A 15,626-nucleotide genomic window follows, 5' to 3' on the forward strand; every position below is an offset into this window, starting at 1 on the left:
ATGGGAGGGCTTGGGCTGGTGGGTCTCAGTGGGATGATCGGGCAACAAGTGTTCTGCCAGCTCCCCTGCTCTGCCCAAACCCTCAAGCATGGTTTTCCAGATGGCTGACAGGAAACTATTCAAGTCTCAGGGCTTGGCCTGTGCCTGGCACCATCCGTGGCCTTGAAGGTGATATTTGGAACTCTCTGCAGGAATTCAAATAATATCTGTCCGCCCAAAACATCCAGCTACTGCAACATTAGCAAGGACTCTCTTGCTCAAACTGAATAAATAAATAAATACATAAATATATATATTAATAAATAAATATCTACCATCGCAGTCTGCTCTGAATAATGTCAGCCAGGAAACCAGCTCACTGGATTCACTAACAAGGGCATGCCCACCTGGAAGTCTCAAGCTCAGGACTAAGGACTCAGCTCTCTTTGGACATGTTCCCTGAGTATACTCCACCTCCTATTCCCTCAGCAGGTCTGACAAACTGACAGCCATGGCAACAGGCATATGCAAACCTCTCTCTTGCTAATTCAAATGGTCAAAGTGTACTAAACCTTTCGCACAGGACTTCACTCTAGGCGTTGCTAGGCCACTTTTGGAGGAGGGCAGGAGCAGGGGAGTGGTTGGCAAGCCCGTATCCTACTCCCAGAGGACATGGGTGACCCAAGGTGCAGGACCTCAGTCTCGATGAGAGCGGTGGTATTGAGTTTTCACTCATTTTGTTCAGATTTCCAAGGAATGATTGACTGGGAATCATCATCGATCCAAGCACGCTGGAGTGGCTTGGCCCAGAGACTTTCAGATGTAGGTGTCCTCTCAAGCCAGGGTGGGTGTTGGGGAGTGTGAGAACTGCCCAGACATGCCCCATCTGGGAAAGGGAGTTTGCAATGGGTCCATGCATGGAAGGCGGGAGCACCTTGAGGACCTAAGTCTGCTACAGGCAGGTGCAGACTGGTCTTGAGGCACGAATGGGCACACCTCCCAGCACAACCAAGACCCGGCTATAGTCAACTCATGTTGCCAATTCATGTCATGCGTACCTTGCTCCTCTGGCCTTCTGCTGCAAGTCACCAACACCAGTGGACAACAGTGCAATAGGCTCAGGCTGCTGCCATCAGCCGTAGGCATGGCCTGGGTTGTTGGGCCATTCTCTCTCCCCTGTGGCCATGCGTGCCACAGATGCAACAGTGTGAAGACATAAAAGCACAGGCCCTCGTTACAGTGGGAGCCATGAAACTGGCAATGGGAGGGCTTGGGCTGGTGGGTCTCAGTGGGATGATCGGGCAACAAGTGTTCGGCCAGCTCCCCTGCTCTGCCCAAACCCTCAAGCATGGTTTTCCAGATGGCTGACAGGAAACTATTCAAGTCTCAGGGCTTGGCCTGTGCCTGGCACCATCCGTGGCCTTGAAGGTGATATTTGGAACTCTCTGCAGGAATTCAAATAATATCTGTCCGCCCAAAACATCCAGCTACTGCAACATTAGCAAGGACTCTCTTGCTCAAACTGAATAAATAAATAAATACATAAATATATATATTAATAAATAAATATCTACCATCGCAGTCTGCTCTGAATAATGTCAGCCAGGAAACCAGCTCACTGGATTCACTAACAAGGGCATGCCCACCTGGAAGTCTCAAGCTCAGGACTAAGGACTCAGCTCTCTTTGGACATGTTCCCTGAGTATACTCCACCTCCTATTCCCTCAGCAGGTCTGACAAACTGACAGCCATGGCAACAGGCATATGCAAACCTCTCTCTTGCTAATTCAAATGGTCAAAGTGTACTAAACCTTTCGCACAGGACTTCACTCTAGGCGTTGCTAGGCCACTTTTGGAGGAGGGCAGGAGCAGGGGAGTGGTTGGCAAGCCCGTATCCTACTCCCAGAGGACATGGGTGACCCAAGGTGCAGGACCTCAGTCTCGATGAGAGCGGTGGTATTGAGTTTTCACTCATTTTGTTCAGATTTCCAAGGAATGATTGACTGGGAATCATCATTGATCCAAGCACGCTGGAGTGGCTTGGCCCAGAGACTTTCAGATGTAGGTGTCCTCTCAAGCCAGGGTGGGTGTTGGGGAGTGTGAGAACTGCCCAGACATGCCCCATCTGGGAAAGGGAGTTTGCAATGGGTCCATGCATGGAAGGCGGGAGCACCTTGAGGACCTAAGTCTGCTACAGGCAGGTGCAGACTGGTCTTGAGGCACGAATGGGCACACCTCCCAGCACAACCAAGACCCGGCTATAGTCAACTCATGTTGCCAATTCATGTCATGCGTACCTTGCTCCTCTGGCCTTCTGCTGCAAGTCACCAACACCAGTGGACAACAGTGCAATAGGCTCAGGCTGCTGCCATCAGCCGTAGGCATGGCCTGGGTTGTTGGGCCATTCTCTCTCCCCTGTGGCCATGCGTGCCACAGATGCAACAGTGTGAAGACATAAAAGCACAGGCCCTCGTTACAGTGGGAGCCATGAAACTGGCAATGGGAGGGCTTGGGCTGGTGGGTCTCAGTGGGATGATCGGGCAACAAGTGTTCTGCCAGCTCCCCTGCTCTGCCCAAACCCTCAAGCATGGTTTTCCAGATGGCTGACAGGAAACTATTCAAGTCTCAGGGCTTGGCCTGTGCCTGGCACCATCCGTGGCCTTGAAGGTGATATTTGGAACTCTCTGCAGGAATTCAAATAATATCTGTCCGCCCAAAACATCCAGCTACTGCAACATTAGCAAGGACTCTCTTGCTCAAACTGAATAAATAAATAAATACATAAATATATATATTAATAAATAAATATCTACCATCGCAGTCTGCTCTGAATAATGTCAGCCAGGAAACCAGCTCACTGGATTCACTAACAAGGGCATGCCCACCTGGAAGTCTCAAGCTCAGGACTAAGGACTCAGCTCTCTTTGGACATGTTCCCTGAGTATACTCCACCTCCTATTCCCTCAGCAGGTCTGACAAACTGACAGCCATGGCAACAGGCATATGCAAACCTCTCTCTTGCTAATTCAAATGGTCAAAGTGTACTAAACCTTTCGCACAGGACTTCACTCTAGGCGTTGCTAGGCCACTTTTGGAGGAGGGCAGGAGCAGGGGAGTGGTTGGCAAGCCCGTATCCTACTCCCAGAGGACATGGGTGACCCAAGGTGCAGGACCTCAGTCTCGATGAGAGCGGTGGTATTGAGTTTTCACTCATTTTGTTCAGATTTCCAAGGAATGATTGACTGGGAATCATCATCGATCCAAGCACGCTGGAGTGGCTTGGCCCAGAGACTTTCAGATGTAGGTGTCCTCTCAAGCCAGGGTGGGTGTTGGGGAGTGTGAGAACTGCCCAGACATGCCCCATCTGGGAAAGGGAGTTTGCAATGGGTCCATGCATGGAAGGCGGGAGCACCTTGAGGACCTAAGTCTGCTACAGGCAGGTGCAGACTGGTCTTGAGGCACGAATGGGCACACCTCCCAGCACAACCAAGACCCGGCTATAGTCAACTCATGTTGCCAATTCATGTCATGCGTACCTTGCTCCTCTGGCCTTCTGCTGCAAGTCACCAACACCAGTGGACAACAGTGCAATAGGCTCAGGCTGCTGCCATCAGCCGTAGGCATGGCCTGGGTTGTTGGGCCATTCTCTCTCCCCTGTGGCCATGCGTGCCACAGATGCAACAGTGTGAAGACATAAAAGCACAGGCCCTCGTTACAGTGGGAGCCATGAAACTGGCAATGGGAGGGCTTGGGCTGGTGGGTCTCAGTGGGATGATCGGGCAACAAGTGTTCGGCCAGCTCCCCTGCTCTGCCCAAACCCTCAAGCATGGTTTTCCAGATGGCTGACAGGAAACTATTCAAGTCTCAGGGCTTGGCCTGTGCCTGGCACCATCCGTGGCCTTGAAGGTGATATTTGGAACTCTCTGCAGGAATTCAAATAATATCTGTCCGCCCAAAACATCCAGCTACTGCAACATTAGCAAGGACTCTCTTGCTCAAACTGAATAAATAAATAAATACATAAATATATATATTAATAAATAAATATCTACCATCGCAGTCTGCTCTGAATAATGTCAGCCAGGAAACCAGCTCACTGGATTCACTAACAAGGGCATGCCCACCTGGAAGTCTCAAGCTCAGGACTAAGGACTCAGCTCTCTTTGGACATGTTCCCTGAGTATACTCCACCTCCTATTCCCTCAGCAGGTCTGACAAACTGACAGCCATGGCAACAGGCATATGCAAACCTCTCTCTTGCTAATTCAAATGGTCAAAGTGTACTAAACCTTTCGCACAGGACTTCACTCTAGGCGTTGCTAGGCCACTTTTGGAGGAGGGCAGGAGCAGGGGAGTGGTTGGCAAGCCCGTATCCTACTCCCAGAGGACATGGGTGACCCAAGGTGCAGGACCTCAGTCTCGATGAGAGCGGTGGTATTGAGTTTTCACTCATTTTGTTCAGATTTCCAAGGAATGATTGACTGGGAATCATCATTGATCCAAGCACGCTGGAGTGGCTTGGCCCAGAGACTTTCAGATGTAGGTGTCCTCTCAAGCCAGGGTGGGTGTTGGGGAGTGTGAGAACTGCCCAGACATGCCCCATCTGGGAAAGGGAGTTTGCAATGGGTCCATGCATGGAAGACGGGAGCACCTTGAGGAACTAATTCTGCTACAGACGGGTACAGACAGGTCTGGAGGCACGAATGGGCACACCTCGCAGCACAACCAAGACCCCACAATTGTCAGCTCGTGTTGCCAATTCACGTCATGCTTACCTTGGTCATCTGGCCTTCTGCTGCAATTCACCAACACCCTTGGACAACAGTGCAATAGGCTCAGGCTGCTGCCATCAGCCGTAGGCATGGCCTGGGGTGTTGGGCCATTCTGTCTGCCCTGTGGCCATGTGTGTCACAATGCAACACTGTGAAGACATAAAAGCACAGGCCCTCGTTACAGTGGGAGCCATGAAACTGGCTCTGGGAAGGCTTGGGCTGGTGGGTCTCAGTGGGATGATCGGGCAACAAGTGTTCTGCCAGCTCCCCTGCTCTGCCCAAACCCTCCAGCATGGTTTGCCAAATGGCTGACAGCAAACTAGTCAAGTCTCAGGGCTTGGCCTGTGCCTGGCACCATCCATGGCCTTGAAGGTGATATTTGGGACTCTCTGCAGAAATTCAAATAATATCTGTCTGCCCAACACATCCAGCTACTGCAACATTAGCAAGGACTCTCTTGCTCAAAATGAATAAATAAATAAATACATAAATATATATATTAATAAATAAATATCTACCATCGCAGTCTGCTCTGAATAATGTCAGCCAGGAAACCAGCTCACTGGATTCACTAACAAGGGCATGCCCACCTGGAAGTCTCAAGCTCAGGACTAAGGACTCAGCTCTCTTTGGACATGTTCCCTGAGTATACTCCACCTCCTATTCCCTCAGCAGGTCTGACAAACTGACAGCCATGGCAACAGGCATATGCAAACCTCTCTCTTGCTAATTCAAATGGTCAAAGTGTACTAAACCTTTCGCAGAGGACTTCACTCTAGGAGTTGCTAGGCCACTTTTGGAGGAGGGCAGGAGCAGGGGAGTGGTTGGCAAGCCCGTATCCTACTCCCAGAGGACATGGGTGACCCAAGGTGCAGGACCTCAGTCTCGATGAGAGCGGTGGTATTGAGTTTTCACTCATTTTGTTCAGATTTCCAAGGAATGATTGACTGGGAATCATCATCGATCCAAGCACGCTGGAGTGGCCTGGCCCAGAGACTTTCAGAGGTAGGTCTCCTCTCAAACCAGGGTGGGTGTTGGGGAGTGCGAGAACTGCCCAGAGGTGCCCCATCTGGCAAATGCAAGTTGCAATGGGTCCATGCATGGAAGACGGGAGCACCTTGAGGAACTAAGTCTGCTACAGGCGGGTACACACAGGTCTGGAGGCACGAATGGGCACACCTCGCAGCACAACCAAGACCCCACAATTGTCAGCTCGTGTTGCCAATTCACGTCATGCTTACCTTGGTCATCTGGCCTTCTGCTGCAAGTCACCAACACCAGTGGACAACAGTGCAATAGGCTCAGGCTGCTGCCATCAGCCGTAGGCATGGCCTGGGGTGTTGGGCCATTCTGTCTGCCCTGTGGCCATGCGTGTCACAGATGCAACACTGTGAAGACATAAAAGCACAGGCCCTCGTTACAGTGGGAGCCATGAAACTGGCTCTGGGAGGGCTTGGGCTGGTGGGTCTCAGTGGGATGATCGGGCAACAAGTGTTCTGCCAGCTCCCCTGCTCTGCCCCAACCCTCCAGCATGGTTTGCCAAATGGCTGACAGCAAACTAGTCAAGTCTCAGGGCTTGGCCTGTGCCTGGCACCATCCATGGCCTTGAAGGTGATATTTGGGACTCTCTGCAGGAATTCAAATAATATCTGTCTGCCCAACACATCCAGCTACTGCAACATTAGCAAGGACTCTCTTGCTCAAAATGAATAAATAAATAAATACATAAATATATATATTAATAAATAAATATCTACCATCGGAGTCTGCTCTGAATAATGTCAGCCAGGAAACCAGCTCACTGGATTCACTAACAAGGGCATGCCCACCTGGAAGTCTCATGCTCAGGATTAAGGACTCAGCTCTCTTTGGATATGTTCCTGAGTATACTCCACCTCCTATTCCCTCAGCAGGTCTGACAAACTGACAGCCAGGGCAACTGACTCCTGTAAACATCTCTCTTGCTAATTCAAAGGGTCAAAGTGTACTAAACCTTCCCCACAGGACTTCACTCTAGGAGTTGCTAGGCCACTTTTGGAGGAGGGCAGGAGCCAGGGAGTGTTTGGCAAGCCCATATCCTTCTCCCAGAGGACATGGGGGACCCAAGGTGCAGGACCTCAGTCTCGATGAGAGCGGTGGTATTGAGTTTTCACTCATTTTGTTCAGATTTCCAAGGAATGATTGACTGGGAATCATCATCTATCCAAGCACGCTGGAATGGCTAGGCCCAGAGACTTTCAGAGGTAGGTCTCCTCTCAAGCCAGGGTGGGTTTTGGGGAGTGTGAGAACTGCCCAGACATGCCCCATCTGGGAAAGGGAGGTTGCAATGGGTCCATGCATGGAAGGCGGGAGCACCTTGAGGACCTAAGTCTGCTACAGGCAGGTGCAGACTGGTCTTGAGGCACGAATGGGCACACCTCCCAGCTCAACCAAGACCCCACTATAGTCAACTCATGTTGCCAATTCATGTCATGCGTACCTTGCTCCTCTGGCCTTCTGCTGCAAGTCACCAGCACCAGTGGACAACAGTGCAATAGGCTCAGGCTGCTGCCATCATCCGTAGGCATGGCCTGGGGTGTTGGGCCATTCTCTCTGCCCTGTGGCCGTGCGTGCCACAGATGCAACACTGTGAAGACATAAAAGCACAGGCCCTCGTTACAGTGGGAGCCATGAAACTGGCAATGGGAGGGCTTGGGCTGGTGGGTCTCAGTGGGATGATCGGGCAACAAGTGTTCTGCCAGCTCCCGTGCTCTGCCCAAACCCTCAAGCATGGCTTTCCAGATGGCTGACAGGAAACTATTCAAGTCTCAGGGCTTGGCCTGTGCCTGGCACCATCCGTGGCCTTGAAGGTGATATTTGGAATTCTCTGCAGGAATTCAAATAATATCTGTCCGCCCAACACATCCAGCTACTGCAACATTAGCAAGGACTCTCTTGCTCAAACTGAATAAATAAATAAATAAATAAATAAATAAATAAATAAATAAATATCATCGGAGGCTGCTCTGATTAATGTCAGCCAGGAAACCAGCTCACTGGATTCACTAACAAGGGCATGCCCACCTGGAAGTCTCAAGCTCAGGACTAAGGACTCAGCTCTCTTTGGACATGTTCCCTGAGTATACTCCACCTCCTATTCCCTCAGCAGGTCTGACAAACTGACAGCCATGGCAACAGGCATATGCAAACCTCTCTCTTGCTAATTCAAATGGTCAAAGTGTACTAAACCTTCCGCACAGGACTTCACTCTAGGAGTTGCTAGGCCACTTTTGGAGGAGGGCAGGAGCAGGGGAGTGGTTGGCAAGCCCGTATCCTACTCCCAGAGGACATGGGTGACCCAAGGTGCAGGACCTCAGTCTCGATGAGAGCGGTGGTATTGAGTTTTCACTCATTTTGTTCAGATTTCCAAGGAATGATTGACTGGGAATCATCATCGATCCAAGCACGCTGGAGTGGCCTGGCCCAGAGACTTTCAGAGGTAGGTCTCCTCTCAAGCCAGGGTGGGTGTTGGGGAGTGCGAGAACTGCCCAGAGGTGCCCCATCTGGGAAATGGAAGTTGCAATGGGTCCATGCATGGAAGACGGGAGCACCTTGAGGAACTAAGTCTGCTACAGGCGGGTACAGACAGGTCTGGAGGCACGAATGGGCACACCTCGCAGCACAACCAAGACCCCACAATTGTCAGCTCGTGTTGCCAATTCACGTCATGCTTACCTTGGTCATCTGGCCTTCTGCTGCAAGTCACCAACACCAGTGGACAACAGTGCAATAGGCTCAGGCTGCTGCCATCAGCCGTAGGCATGGCCTGGGGTGTTGGGCCATTCTGTCTGCCCTGTGGCCATGCGTGTCACAGATGCAACACTGTGAAGACATAAAAGCACAGGCCCTCGTTACAGTGGGAGCCATGAAACTGGCTCTGGGAGGGCTTGGGCTGGTGGGTCTCAGTGGGATGATCGGGCAACAAGTGTTCTGCCAGCTCCCCTGCTCTGCCCAAACCCTCCAGCATGGTTTGCCAAATGGCTGACAGCAAACTAGTCAAGTCTCAGGGCTTGGCCTGTGCCTGGCACCATCCATGGCCTTGAAGGTGATATTTGGGACTCTCTGCAGGAATTCAAATAATATCTTTCTGCACAACACATCCAGCTACTGCAACATTAGCAAGGACTCTCTTGCTCAAAATGAATAAATAAATAAATACATAAATATATATATTAATAAATAAATATCTACCATCGGAGTCTGCTCTGAATAATGTCAGCCAGGAAACCAGCTCACTGGATTCACTAACAAGGGCATGCCCACCTGGAAGTCTTATGCTCAGGATAAGGACTCAGCTCTCTTTGGACATGTTCCCTGAGTATACTCCACCTCCTATTCCCTCAGCAGGTCTGACAAACTGACAGCCATGGCAACAGGCATATGCAAACCTCTCTCTTGCTAATTCAAATGGTCAAAGTGTACTAAACCTTTCGCACAGGACTTCACTCTAGGAGTTGCTAGGCCACTTTTGGAGGAGGGCAGGAGCAGGGGAGTGGTTGGCAAGCCCGTATCCTACTCCCAGAGGACATGGGTGACCCAAGGTGCAGGACCTCAGTCTCGATGAGAGCGGTGGTATTGAGTTTTTACTCATTTTGTTCAGATTTCCAATGAATGATTGACTGGGAATCATCATCGATCCAAGCACGCTGGAGTGGCCTGGCCCAGAGACTTTCAGAGGTAGGTCTCCTCTCAAGCCAGGGTGGGTTTTGGGGAGTGTGAGAACTGCCCAGACATGCCCCATCTGGGAAAGGGAGGTTGCAATGGGTCCATGCATGGAAGGCAGGAGCACCTTGAGGACCTAAGTCTGCTACAGGCAGGTGCAGACTGGTCTTGAGGCACGAATGGGCACACCTCCCAGCACAACCAAGACCCCACTATAGTCAACTCATGTTGCCAATTCAAGTCATGCGTACCTTGCTCCTCTGGCCTTCTGCTGCAAGTCACCATCACCAGTGGACAACAGTGCAATAGGCTCAGGCTGCTGCCATCAGCCGTAGGCATGGCCTGGGGTGTTGGGCCATTCTCTCTGCCCTGTGGCCGTGCGTGCCACAGATGCAACACTGTGAAGACATAAAAGCACAGGCCCTCGTTACAGTGGGAGCCATGAAACTGGCTATGGGAGGGCTTGGGCTGGTGGGTCTCAGTGGGATGATCGGGCAACAAGTGTTCTGCCAGCTCCCCTGCTCTGCCCAAACCCTCAAGCATGGTTTTCCAGATGGCTGACAGGAAACTATTCAAGTCTCAGGGCTTGGGCTGTGCCTGGCACCATCCGTGGACTTGAAGGTGATATTTGGAACTCTCTGCAGGAATTCAAATAATATCTGTCCGCCCGACACATCCAGCTACTGCAACATTAGCAAGGACTCTCTTTCTCAAAATGAATAAATAAATAATTAAATAAATAAATAAATATCATCTGAGGATTCTCTGAATAATGTCAGCCAGGAAACCAGCTCACCGGATTCACTAACACGGGCATGCCAACCTGGAAGTCTCAAGCTCAGGACTAAGGACTCAGCTCTCTTTGGACATGTTCCCTGAGTATACTCCACCTCCTATTCCCTCTGCAGATCTGACAAACTGACAGCCATGGCAACAGGCATATGCAAACCTCTCTCTTGCTAATTCAAATGGACAAAGTGTACTAAACCTTGCGCACAGGACTTCACTCTAGGAGTTGCTAGGCCACTTTTGGACGAGGGCAGGAGCAGGGGAGTGGTTGGCAAGCCCGTATCCTACTCCCAGAGGACATGGGTGACCCAAGGTGCAGGACCTCAGTCTCGATGAGAGCGGTGGTATTGAGTTTTCACTCATTTTGTTCAGATTTCCAAGGAATGATTGACTGGAAATCATCATCGATCCAAGCACGCTGGAGTGGACTGGCCCAGAGACTTTCAGAGGTAGGTCTCCTCTGAAGCCAGGGTGGGTGTTGGCGCCTGCGAGAACTGCCCAGACGTGCCCCATCTGGGAAAGGGAGGTTGCAATGGGTCCATGCATGGAAGGCGGGAGCTACTTGAGGACCTAAGTGTGCTACATGCAGGAGCAGACAGGTCTGGAGGCACGAATGGGCACACCTCGCAGCACCACCAAGACCCGACAATTGTCAGCTCGTGCTTCCAATTCATGTCATGCTTACCTTGGTCCCCTGGCCTTCTGCTGCAAGCAAGTCACCAACACCAGTGGACAATAGTGCAATAGGCTCAGGCTGTTGCCATCAGCCGTAGGCATGGCCTGGGGTGTTGGGCCATTCTCTCTGCCCTGTGGCCATGCGTGTCACAGATGCAACACTTTTAAGACATAAAAGCACAGGCCCTCGTTACTGTGGGAGCCATGAAACTGGCTATGGGAGGGCTTGGGCTGGTGGGTCTCAGTGGTATGATCGGGCAACAAGTGTTCTGTCAGCTCCCCTGCTCTGCCCAAACCCTCCAGGAAGGTTTGCCAGATGGCTGACAGCAAACTATTCAAGTCTCAGGGCTTGGCCTGTGCCTGGCACCATCCGTGGCCTTGAAGGTGATATTTGGAACTCTCTGCAGGACTTCAAATAATATCTGTCCGCCCAACACATCCAGCTACTGCAACATTAGCAAGGACTCTCTTGCTCAAAATGAATAAATAAATAAATAAATATATAAATGAATAAATATCTATCATCGGAGGCTGCTCTGAATTATGTCAGCCAGGAAACCAGCTCACTGGATTCACTAACAAGGGCATGCCCACCTGGAAGTCTCAAGCTCAGGACTAAGGCCTCAGCTCTCTTTGGACATGTTGCCTGAATATACTCCACCTCCTATTCCCTCAGGAGGTCTGACAAACTGACAGCCAGGGCTACTGGCTCCTGCAAACCTCTCTCTTGCTAATTCAAAGGGTCAAAGTGTACTAAGCCTTCCCCACAGGACTTCACTCTAGGAGTTGCTAGGCCACTTTTGGAGGAGGGCAGGAGCAGGGGAGTGGTTGGCAAGCCCGTATCCTACTCCCAGAGGACATGGGTGACCCAAGGTGCAGGACCTCAGTCTCGATGAGAGCGGTGGTATTGAGTTTTCACTCATTTTGTTCAGATTTCCAAGGAATGATTGACTGGGAATCATCATCGATCCAAGCACGCTGGAGTGGCCTGGCCCAGAGACTTTCAGAGGTAGGTCTCCTCTCAAGCCAGGGTGGGTGTTGGGGAGTGCGAGAACTGCCCAGAGGTGCCCCATCTGGGAAATGGAGTTTCAATGGGTCCATGCATGGAAGGCGGGAGCACCTTGAGGAACTAAGTCTGCTACAGGCGCGTACAGACAGGTCTGGAGGCACGAATGGGCACACCTCGCAGCACAACCAAGACCCCACAATTGTCAGCTCTTGTTGCCAATTCACGTCATGCTTACCTTGGTCATCTGGCCTTCTGTTGCAAGTCACCAACACCAGTGGACAACAGTGCAATTGGCTCAGGCTGCTGCCATCAGTCGTAGGCATGGCCTGGGGTGTTGGGCCATTCTGTCTGCCCTGTGGCCATGCGTGTCACAGATGCAACACTGTGAAGACATAAAAGCACAGGCCCTCGTTACTGTGGGAGCCATGAAACTGGCTCTGGGAGGGCTTGGGCTGGTGGGTCTCAGTGGGATGATCGGGCAACAAGTGTTCTGCCAGCTCCCCTGCTCTTCCCAAACCCTCCAGCATGGTTTGCCAAATGGCTGACAGCATACTATTCAAGTCTCAGGGCTTGGCCTGTGCCTGGCACCATCCATGGCCTTGAAGGTGATATTTGGGACTCTCTGCAGGAATTCAAATAATATCTGTCTGCCCAACACATCCAGCTACTGCAACATTAGCAAGGACTCTCTTGCTCAAAATGAATAAATAAATAAATACATAAATATATATATAAATAAATAAATATCTACCATCGGAGTCTGCTCTGAATAATGTCAGCCAGGGAACCAGCTCACTGGATTCACTAACAAGGGCATGCCCTCCTGGAAGTCTCATGCTCAGGAATAAGGACTCAGCTCTCTTTGGATATGTTCCTGAGTATACTCCACCTCCTATTCCCTCAGGAGGTCTGACAAACTGACAGCCATGGCAACAGGCATATGCAAACCTCTCTCTTGCTAATTCAAATGGACAAAGTGTACTAAACCTTCCACACAGGACTTCACTCTAGGAGTTGCTAGGCCACTTTTGGAGGAGGGCAGGAGCAGGGGAGTGGTTGGCAAGCCCGTATCCTACTCCCAGAGGACATGGGTGACCCAAGGTGCAGGACCTCAGTCTCGATGAGAGCGGTGGTATTGAGTTTTCACTCATTTTGTTCAGATTTCCAAGGAATGATTGACTGGGAAACATCATCGATCCAAGCACGCTGGAGTGGCCTGGCCCAGAGACTTTCAGAGGTAGGTCTCCTCTGAAGCCAGGGAGGGTTTTGGGGAGTGCGAGTACTGCCCAGACGTGCCCCATCTGGGACAGGGAGGTTGCAATGGGTCCATGGATGGAAGGCGGGAGCACCTTGAGGACCTAAGTCTGCTACAGGCAGGTGCAGACAGGTCTGGAGGCACGAATGGGCACACCTCGCAGCACCACCAAGACCTGAGAATCGTCAGCTCGTGCTTCCAATTCATGTCATGCTTACATTGGTCCCCTGGCCTTCTGCTGCAAGCAAGTCACCAACACCAGTGGACAACAGTGCAATAGGCTCAGGCTGCTGCCATCAGCCGTAGGCATGGCCTGGGGTGTTGGGCCATTCTGTCTGCCCTGTGGCCATGCGTGTCACAGATGCAACACTGTGAAGACATAAAAGCACAGGCCCTCGTTACAGTGGGAGCCATGAAACTGGCTCTGGGAGGGCTTGGGCTGGTGGGTCTCAGTGGGATGATCGGGCAACAAGTGTTCTGCCAGCTCCCCTGCTCTGCCCCAACCCTCCAGCATGGTTTGCCAAATGGCTGACAGCAAACTAGTCAAGTCTCAGGGCTTGGCCTGTGCCTGGCACCATCCATGGCCTTGAAGGTGATATTTGGGACTCTCTGCAGGAATTCAAATAATATCTGTCTGCCCAACACATCCAGCTACTGCAACATTAGCAAGGACTCTCTTGCTCAAAATGAATAAATAAATAAATACATAAATATATATATTAATAAATAAATATCTACCATCGGAGTCTGCTCTGAATAATGTCAGCCAGGAAACCAGCTCACTGGATTCACTAACAAGGGCATGCCCACCTGGAAGTCTCATGCTCAGGATTAAGGACTCAGCTCTCTTTGGATATGTTCCTGAGTATACTCCACCTCCTATTCCCTCAGCAGGTCTGACAAACTGACAGCCAGGGCAACTGACTCCTGTAAACATCTCTCTTGCTAATTCAAAGGGTCAAAGTGTACTAAACCTTCCCCACAGGACTTCACTCTAGGAGTTGCTAGGCCACTTTTGGAGGAGGGCAGGAGCCAGGGAGTGTTTGGCAAGCCCATATCCTTCTCCCAGAGGACATGGGGGACCCAAGGTGCAGGACCTCAGTCTCGATGAGAGCGGTGGTATTGAGTTTTCACTCATTTTGTTCAGATTTCCAAGGAATGATTGACTGGGAATCATCATCTATCCAAGCACGCTGGAATGGCTAGGCCCAGAGACTTTCAGAGGTAGGTCTCCTCTCAAGCCAGGGTGGGTTTTGGGGAGTGTGAGAACTGCCCAGACATGCCCCATCTGGGAAAGGGAGGTTGCAATGGGTCCATGCATGGAAGGCGGGAGCACCTTGAGGACCTAAGTCTGCTACAGGCAGGTGCAGACTGGTCTTGAGGCACGAATGGGCACACCTCCCAGCTCAACCAAGACCCCACTATAGTCAACTCATGTTGCCAATTCATGTCATGCGTACCTTGCTCCTCTGGCCTTCTGCTGCAAGTCACCAGCACCAGTGGACAACAGTGCAATAGGCTCAGGCTGCTGCCATCATCCGTAGGCATGGCCTGGGGTGTTGGGCCATTCTCTCTGCCCTGTGGCCGTGCGTGCCACAGATGCAACACTGTGAAGACATAAAAGCACAGGCCCTCGTTACAGTGGGAGCCATGAAACTGGCAATGGGAGGGCTTGGGCTGGTGGGTCTCAGTGGGATGATCGGGCAACAAGTGTTCTGCCAGCTCCCGTGCTCTGCCCAAACCCTCAAGCATGGCTTTCCAGATGGCTGACAGGAAACTATTCAAGTCTCAGGGCTTGGCCTGTGCCTGGCACCATCCGTGGCCTTGAAGGTGATATTTGGAATTCTCTGCAGGAATTCAAATAATATCTGTCCGCCCAACACATCCAGCTACTGCAACATTAGCAAGGACTCTCTTGCTCAAACTGAATAAATAAATAAATAAATAAATAAATAAATAAATAAATATCATCGGAGGCTGCTCTGATTAATGTCAGCCAGGAAACCAGCTCACTGGATTCACTAACAAGGGCATGCCCACCTGGAAGTCTCAAGCTCAGGACTAAGGACTCAGCTCTCTTTGGACATGTTCCCTGAGTATACTCCACCTCCTATTCCCTCAGCAGGTCTGACAAACTGACAGCCATGGCAACAGGCATATGCAAACCTCTCTCTTGCTAATTCAAATGGTCAAAGTGTACTAAACCTTCCGCACAGGACTTCACTCTAGGAGTTGCTAGGCCACTTTTGGAGGAGGGCAGGAGCAGGGGAGTGGTTGGCAAGCCCGTATCCTACTCCCAGAGGACATGGGTGACCCAAGGTGCAGGACCTCAGTCTCGATGAGAGCGGTGGTATTGAGTTTTCACTCATTTTGTTCAGATTTCCAAGGAATGATTGACTGGGAATCATCATCGATCCAAGCACGCTGGAGTGGCCTGGCCCAGAGA

At 51.1% G+C, this 15,626-nt stretch overlaps 13 non-coding genes across 13 annotated transcripts; all 13 read right to left on the reverse strand.

Moving 5' to 3' along the window:
* Nucleotides 1-670: 670 nt before the first annotated feature.
* LOC121453928 lies at nucleotides 671-763 on the reverse strand. The gene has a single exon (XR_005975118.1). It is a non-coding gene; the product is annotated as a small nucleolar RNA SNORD116 (small nucleolar RNA).
* Nucleotides 764-1,909: 1,146 nt separating this feature from the next.
* LOC121453971 lies at nucleotides 1,910-2,002 on the reverse strand. The gene has a single exon (XR_005975136.1). It is a non-coding gene; the product is annotated as a small nucleolar RNA SNORD116 (small nucleolar RNA).
* Nucleotides 2,003-3,148: 1,146 nt separating this feature from the next.
* Nucleotides 3,149-3,241, reverse strand: LOC121453932. The gene has a single exon (XR_005975119.1). It is a non-coding gene; the product is annotated as a small nucleolar RNA SNORD116 (small nucleolar RNA).
* A 1,146-nt stretch (nucleotides 3,242-4,387) lies between these two features.
* LOC121453977 lies at nucleotides 4,388-4,480 on the reverse strand. Its single transcript, XR_005975138.1, has one exon. It is a non-coding gene; the product is annotated as a small nucleolar RNA SNORD116 (small nucleolar RNA).
* Nucleotides 4,481-5,625: 1,145 nt separating this feature from the next.
* On the reverse strand, nucleotides 5,626-5,718 carry LOC121453938. The gene has a single exon (XR_005975120.1). It is a non-coding gene; the product is annotated as a small nucleolar RNA SNORD116 (small nucleolar RNA).
* A 1,145-nt stretch (nucleotides 5,719-6,863) lies between these two features.
* Nucleotides 6,864-6,956, reverse strand: LOC121454869. The gene has a single exon (XR_005975368.1). It is a non-coding gene; the product is annotated as a small nucleolar RNA SNORD116 (small nucleolar RNA).
* Nucleotides 6,957-8,098: 1,142 nt separating this feature from the next.
* LOC121453943 lies at nucleotides 8,099-8,191 on the reverse strand. The gene has a single exon (XR_005975124.1). It is a non-coding gene; the product is annotated as a small nucleolar RNA SNORD116 (small nucleolar RNA).
* Nucleotides 8,192-9,336: 1,145 nt separating this feature from the next.
* LOC121454912 lies at nucleotides 9,337-9,429 on the reverse strand. The gene has a single exon (XR_005975377.1). It is a non-coding gene; the product is annotated as a small nucleolar RNA SNORD116 (small nucleolar RNA).
* A 1,130-nt stretch (nucleotides 9,430-10,559) lies between these two features.
* LOC121453964 lies at nucleotides 10,560-10,652 on the reverse strand. Its single transcript, XR_005975131.1, has one exon. It is a non-coding gene; the product is annotated as a small nucleolar RNA SNORD116 (small nucleolar RNA).
* Nucleotides 10,653-11,794: 1,142 nt separating this feature from the next.
* On the reverse strand, nucleotides 11,795-11,887 carry LOC121453952. The gene has a single exon (XR_005975126.1). It is a non-coding gene; the product is annotated as a small nucleolar RNA SNORD116 (small nucleolar RNA).
* Nucleotides 11,888-13,031: 1,144 nt separating this feature from the next.
* On the reverse strand, nucleotides 13,032-13,124 carry LOC121454744. The gene has a single exon (XR_005975318.1). It is a non-coding gene; the product is annotated as a small nucleolar RNA SNORD116 (small nucleolar RNA).
* A 1,149-nt stretch (nucleotides 13,125-14,273) lies between these two features.
* Nucleotides 14,274-14,366, reverse strand: LOC121454875. Its single transcript, XR_005975369.1, has one exon. It is a non-coding gene; the product is annotated as a small nucleolar RNA SNORD116 (small nucleolar RNA).
* A 1,138-nt stretch (nucleotides 14,367-15,504) lies between these two features.
* LOC121453953 lies at nucleotides 15,505-15,597 on the reverse strand. Its single transcript, XR_005975127.1, has one exon. It is a non-coding gene; the product is annotated as a small nucleolar RNA SNORD116 (small nucleolar RNA).
* Between the last annotated feature and the right edge of the window lie 29 nt (nucleotides 15,598-15,626).

Source organism: Microtus oregoni, unplaced genomic scaffold (genome assembly GCF_018167655.1).
Source record: "Microtus oregoni isolate MIOR12 unplaced genomic scaffold, Mior012 000000F_ref0000247, whole genome shotgun sequence".
Classification (NCBI taxonomy): Eukaryota; Metazoa; Chordata; class Mammalia; order Rodentia; family Cricetidae; genus Microtus; species Microtus oregoni.